Genomic DNA, 6,941 nt, shown 5'->3' with positions numbered 1-6,941 from the left:
TTATGTCCTAGCCATGCCAAACATGTAAAAACATTTGGATTGCGATACATTTCACAAGAGAGCATGCCGAGACTGTTAACATTACACCCTGTGCTTCCCGTCTCGGAAAACCACTTTATCATAGTTTTTCCAACGCATTTACGTATGCCCCATTGACTTTGTAGCCCAGAGCCTGCATAAAAACCGCAGCTAGCTCAATACTGGAACAATCACTGAAATTATCTTTCTTTCAGGTTTATTGGAAAGAAACAGACCACAAATAGGGCTAAATGGCCTTAGTTCTTGTGATGGTGACATAATATAAAACTGCCCCTCCAGAAATGCCATGCTAAAATCGCCACTGAGATCAGGATGGTCTCACGAGGCTAATACGTCTCAACACACCTGTTGGGTAGTCGAGGTTTCACATGTTGTATAGAAACTTAACAGGACACCCATGTATGCAACCTATGCTACTCTGGATGTCTAGGGACACTTAGTAGTTAAAAGATATCCATGTATTTATTTGGCCCAATAATTGAGCATTTCATAGAAACACTACTGAAACAATCCAGACATTAAAAAAAAAAAGTTAAGATATACTTACTACGTAGCCTACTTACTAAGTACTTTAGGAGACAATGTAGGCTAATAGTCAAGAGCCGTAAGCTTATGTGTGTTTGTGCTTTCTTGTACATACAGGAACCCCCAATGAATGAATCTGACAAAATCGTCTTCCGTGCTGAGGATTTAGGAGACTATTTCTACGATTATTATTTAAATGAGACTGACAAGGACACTGGTAACTACAGCGACAAATTCCTAGTACTGTATGTGTAAAAACCTAAAAAATAAATGCTGATTCTGATTCTTAGATGGCTTTATAGAGCTGTGTATCTTAGACGAAGTTATGCACTTCGACGCGGTGCTCCTCCCGGTGCTGTACACCCTGGGGCTGGTTCTGGGCCTGCTGGGAAACGGGCTGGTCCTGGTGTTTCTGGTCCAGAAGAGGCGGAGAGGGGGCTGCAGGCAGTGTGGCGGACACCTTCATCCTGCACCTGGGCGTGGCAGACAGCCTGCTGCTCTTCACCCTGCCCTTCTGGACTGCAGTCAAGTGAGCAGCACTTTTTTCTTCCACGGTCAAGTGAGCCCATGGATGTATTAATTAAACTGGATACAGCCACTCCATTCACTGGCCGCTATCAACAATGAAGCCCTATTGAACCGCGCCATCTTGGCAAATTTGTAGTCATTTGGCTATTTCCGGTGACTTTTGACTTGCGCAGTTGTGCTTTTCTGGCCTTCCGGTGACTTTTGACTTGCGCAGTTGAGCTTCTCTGGCCGACGCGCGTCCACGAAAAAGTTCACATTTATCTGAAATGTAGACGCGCGTTCCCGGCTCTCTCGGCTCTCCCCGCTTTGATTTAGCAATGAAAACCGGCTTGCATATTAACCTGTTTTTGTCAAATATATCAATTGGAGAAATTATTTTTTCATCCAGGCATCTTAGTTTTAACAGGTTAAATATAATTGAACATGTTTTGTTTGCTAGTAGATGGTATTCATTCCGTTCGCGATAACGTTATTGCAGCCAGGCTAAATTCCTCCAGGGAGCCAGTGACCGGCGAGTTGAAGAGCTTCACTCCCCGCCAGCAGGAGCTCTGGCCGCGGCTACCGCATCTCGGATAACCCGCTGAGTTCCTGGCTGCTATTTCACACTCGCCCTTGATCAATCCCAATACCGATCCATGGTAATAATGAATCAATCGTTCAGATCAGATCGGCAGTGCTGCATGCATGTTACAACATCATTGTTAGCTTTATTAACATAACCATAGCCTACATTTATCTCTCTAACGTTAGGCTATCCATCTTACACCAGTCGGCCATTCGATAGCTGGAAGCGGTCAACGCCAACGTTGACTGAAAACAACCAAACTCAGTGTATCGTTTCATCTTCATGCTACACATCAACTCCTTTACATTGTATGTGAATAAATTCCTGTTATTCTAAAAATATCCCATTTCTGTCCATTCCTGGAAAAGGCTAATAATTGCTGTCAAATTATCACTCCAGTTTATCAACGTATCCCACTACCATTTCAACTATGCACAGGAGATTGTCTTATATATATATGTGTGTGTATGGAGCAATTGTTTTTAATGTCCGACTTTTGTCTGTGCTGTTCAGTAAATGTGCATCTGTCCTAATTTATTGTAGCCTATCTACTACACAACCTAGTTCAAATTTATGAATCTTCCGCGGCGTGATCATTTCCAAACCAAATTGGGGGGGGGGGGGGGGGGGGGGGGCATTAAAAGCATTACAAATTAGACATTAAAAGCATTAAAACGAAATGTGAAACAGCATGACAACATACATATTCCTTGATTATTTGTATGCTGTGTTGTCCCGTCTGAGTTTGTCCTGTTCGTGATTGGTCTCGTGTTCCCACTCGATAGGCTTGCACCTTGACGTTGGTGAGTGGGCTTTAAACCAAGACGGGCTGTATGTGTATGTGTGTATGTATGTGGTTTGTGTGTCATATTCTATTATTGAAATGTAATAACAGAAACAGTGTGCCTCCTCTTATCCTCACAGCTCAAGCCATTTTTAGGAGACCAGTTCACACCTCAACCAGACCTGCTGCTGTTTAGGACCTGCTTTAAGCCCTTTTTTGTGGTGTCCGTTTTCTGTGTTCTGTGTCAAGTAAGCCAACCCACCTTCAATGCAGTGTAGCCTCCACATTTGAATGGTTACAGCAGTCTTGTCGTCTACAAGCAACAGTCTCTGGCTTTGCATGGCAATTTATGTAGTATCATCCGAGTTCTACAAATGCTGTACTTTTTTGTACTGTAAGTAACCCCTCAATTATTCAATTTTACTGGGGAGCAGTGACCATAGCCTACTTGCCAACCCTCCTGACTTCCGCGGGAGATTCATAAATTTGAACTAGGTTGTGTAGTAGATAGGCTACAATAAATTAGGACAGATGCACATTTACTGAACAGCACAGACAAAAGTCGGACATTAAAAACAATTGCTCCATACACACATATATATATATATATAATGTTTCACATTTCGTTTTAATGCTTTTAATGTCTAATTTGTAATGCTTTTAATGCCCCCCCCCCCCCCCCCCGCAATTTGGTTTGGAAATGCTCCCTATTTCTGAGGTCCCAAGGTTGGTGAGTATGGCAAGCTATAAGCTATTAATACAAGCATACCGCTCAAAAAGGGCTTAATACATACAACAAACTGATCAGGCTAATCATTTTTTAATGAAAATGACCACAAGACAACCTCCTGTGCATAGTTGAAATGGTAGTGGGATACGGTGATAAACTGGAGTGATCATTTGACAGCAATTATTAGCCTTTTCCAGGAATGGACAGAAATGGGATATTTTTAGAATAACAGGAATTTATTCACATACAATGTAAAGGAGTTGATGTGTAGCATGAAGATGAAACGATACACTGAGTTTGGGTGTTTTCAGTCAAAGTTGGCGTTGACCGCTTCCAGCTATCGAATGGCCGACTGGTGTAAGATGGATAGCCTAACGTTAGAGAGATAAATGTAGGCTATGGTTATGTTAATAAAGCTAACAATGATGTTGTAACATGCATGCAGCACTGCCGATCTGATCTGAACGATTGATTCATTATTACCATGGATCGGTATTGGGATTGATCAAGGGCGAGTGTGAAATAGCAGCCACGAACTCAGCGGGTTTTCCGAGATGCGGTAGCCGCGGCCAGAGCTCCTGCTGGCGGGGAGTGAAGCTCTTCAACTCGCCGGTCACTGGCTCCCTGGAGGAATTTAGCCTGGCTGCAATAACGTTATCGCGAACGGAATGAATACCATCTACTAGCAAACAAAACATGTTCAATTATATTTAACCTGTTAAAACTAAGATGCCAGGATCAAAAAATAATTTCTCCAATTGATATATTTGACAAAAACAGGTTAATATGCAAGCCGGTTTTCATTGCTAAATCAAAGCGGGGAGAGCCGAGAGAGCCGGGAACGTGCGTCTACATTTCAGATAAATGTGAACTTTTTCGTGGACGCGCGTCGGCCAGAGAAGCTCAACTGCGCAAGTCAAAAGTCACCGGAAATAGCCAAGTGACTACAAATCTAGCCAAGATGGCGCGGTTCAATAGGCCTTCACTTTAGATTTCGAATCCTGGGGGCTTGAGTGAGCCGCACTTTTTTTTTCTAAATTCAGAAAAAAAAAAAAGGGGTGCGCACCTATTATGGTACACAGTGAACCGGTTGCTGGAATGCAATTTTAGATCTTCATTGCAGCTTTTCCTTCGAACTGACTCACACATTGGGACATCCATGTATATAATTTAGATATAATGTAGAATAAACAAATGTCTGTATTTCGGAAATTATGTAGGCTAGACACAGAACTAGGCTACTCACGCACTCATGCACTGACGTCAATCTGATTCCTCCGAGCTGAGCCCCCCCCCCCCCCTCTCTCTCTCTCTCTCTCTCTCTCTCTCCCTTGCTCGCCTTTCTCTTGCTCTCAGTCTCTCTGGCTAAGAATATTTAATACTCATGTAGTCAATATAATGTGAATTATCCAAAACTCTTCACAGAATGCATTTTGAATCAATCCTCATAAATTATTAATGTACAAACATTTGAAGTGTGTTTTTCTCCTTCTTGACAAGTAATAAAAGGATAATTGTACGGTGTTCATTAGAGTCTCTCATACATGCTTTCAGGACCTCTCCCTCTACCAAACTATTAAAAAAAATGTCATTTTGACGGTGTGGATTTTCAATAATCCCATCACAAAGTCCTACTGTAAGCACATTTTGACTGTTTTTCTGAACTTTGACAGGTGATTATAGGAGAAAAATAATTTTGTTCATGAGAGTGTCTCATATCACTGAGTTCAGGACCTCTCCCTCTATCATGTCATGCAAGAATATTTGACTTTTACAGTGTAGATTTTGAATAATCCCATCACAAAATCCTACTGTAAGCACATTTTGACTGTTTTTCTGAGGTTTGACAGGTGATATAGGTCAAAAATAATTTTTTTCATGGGAGTGTCTCATACATATGAGCTCAGGACCTCTCCCTCTATCATGTCATGCAAGAATATTAGACTTAACAGAGTAGATTTTGAATAATCCCATCACAAAATCCTACAGTAAGCACATTTTGACTGTTTTTGTGAACTTTGACAGGTGATTATAGGATATATATAATTTTGTTCATGGGAGTGTCTCATATCCCTGAGTTCAGGACCTCTCCCTCTATCATGTCATGCAGGAATATTAGACTTTTACAGTGTAGATTTTGAATAATCCCATCACAAAGTCCTACTCTAAGCACATTTTGACTGTTTTTCAGAATTTTGACAGGTTATTATAGGAGAAATATAATTTTGTTCATGGAAGTGTCTCATATCCCTGAGTTCAGGACCTCTCCCTCTATAAATTCATGCAAGAATATTAGATTTTTACAGTGTAGATTTTGAATAATCCCATCACAAAGTCCTACTGTAAGCACATTTTGACTGTTTTTCTGAACTTTGACAGGTGATTATAGGAGAAAAATAATTTTGTTCATGAGAGTGTCTCATATCCCTGAATTCAGGACCTCTCCCTCTATAAATTCATGCAAGAATATTAGATTTTTACAGTGTAGATTTTGAATAATCCCATCACAAAGTCCTACTGTAAGCACATTTTGACTGTTTTTCTGAACTTTGACAGGTGATTATAGGAGAAAAATAATTTTGTTCATGAGAGTGTCTCATATCCCTGAGTTCAGGACCTCTCCCTCTATCATGTCATGCAAGAATATTTGACTTTTACAGTGTAGATTTTGAATAATCCCATCACAAAATCCTACTGTAAGCATATTTTGACTGTTTTTCTGAGGTTTGACAGGTGATTATAGGACAAAAATAATTTTGTTAATGGGAGTGTCTCATACATATGAGCTCAGGACCTCTCCCTCTATCATGTCATGCAAGAATATTAGACTTTAACAGAGTAGATTTTGAATAATCCCATCACAAAATCACTGCAGTCAAGTGAGCCGCACTTTTTTCTTTTTGTGATGGGATTATTCAAAATCTACACTGTAAAAGTCAAATATTCTTGCATGAAGTTATAGAGGGAGAGGTCCTGAACTCATGGATATGAGACACTCCCATGAACAAAATTATATTTCTCCTATAATCACCTGTCAAAGTTCAGAAAAACAATCAAATGTGCTTACAGTAGGATTTTGTGATGGGATTCTTCAAAATCTACACTGTAAAAGTCAAATATTCCTGCATGACATGATAGAGGGAGAGGTCCTGATCTCAGGGATATGAGACACTCTCATGAACAAAATTATTTTTCTCCTATAATCACCTGTCAAAGTTCAGAAAAACAGTCAAAATGTGCTTACAGTAGGACTTTGTGATGGGATTATTGAAAATCCACACCGTCAAAATGACATTTTTTCATAGTTTGGTAGAGGGAGAGGTCCTGAAAACATGTATGAGAGACTCTAATGAACACCGTACAATTATCCTTTGTCAAGAACGAGAAAAACACACTTCAAATGTTTGTACATTAATAATTTATGAGGGTTGATTCAAAATGCATCCTGTGAAGAATTTTGGATAATTCACATTATATTGACTACATGAGTATTAAATATTCTTAGCCAGAGAGACTGAGAGCAAGAGAAAGGCGAGCAAGGGAGAGAGAGAGAGAGAGAGAGAGAGAAAGAGGGGGGGGCTCAGCTCGGAGGAATCAGATTGACGTCAGTGCGTGAGAAGTAGCCTAGTTCTGTGTCTAGCCTACATAATTTCCGAAATACAGACATTTGTTTATTCTACATTATATCTAAATGATATACATGGATGTTCCAATGTGTGAGTCAGTTCGAAGGAAAAGCTGCAATGACGATCTAAAATTGCATTCCAGCA

This window comes from Borostomias antarcticus (assembly GCF_949987555.1).
Source record: "Borostomias antarcticus genome assembly, chromosome: 2".
NCBI lineage: Eukaryota > Metazoa > Chordata > Actinopteri > Stomiiformes > Stomiidae > Borostomias > Borostomias antarcticus.
Note: the sequence above shows the minus strand (reverse complement) of the source record.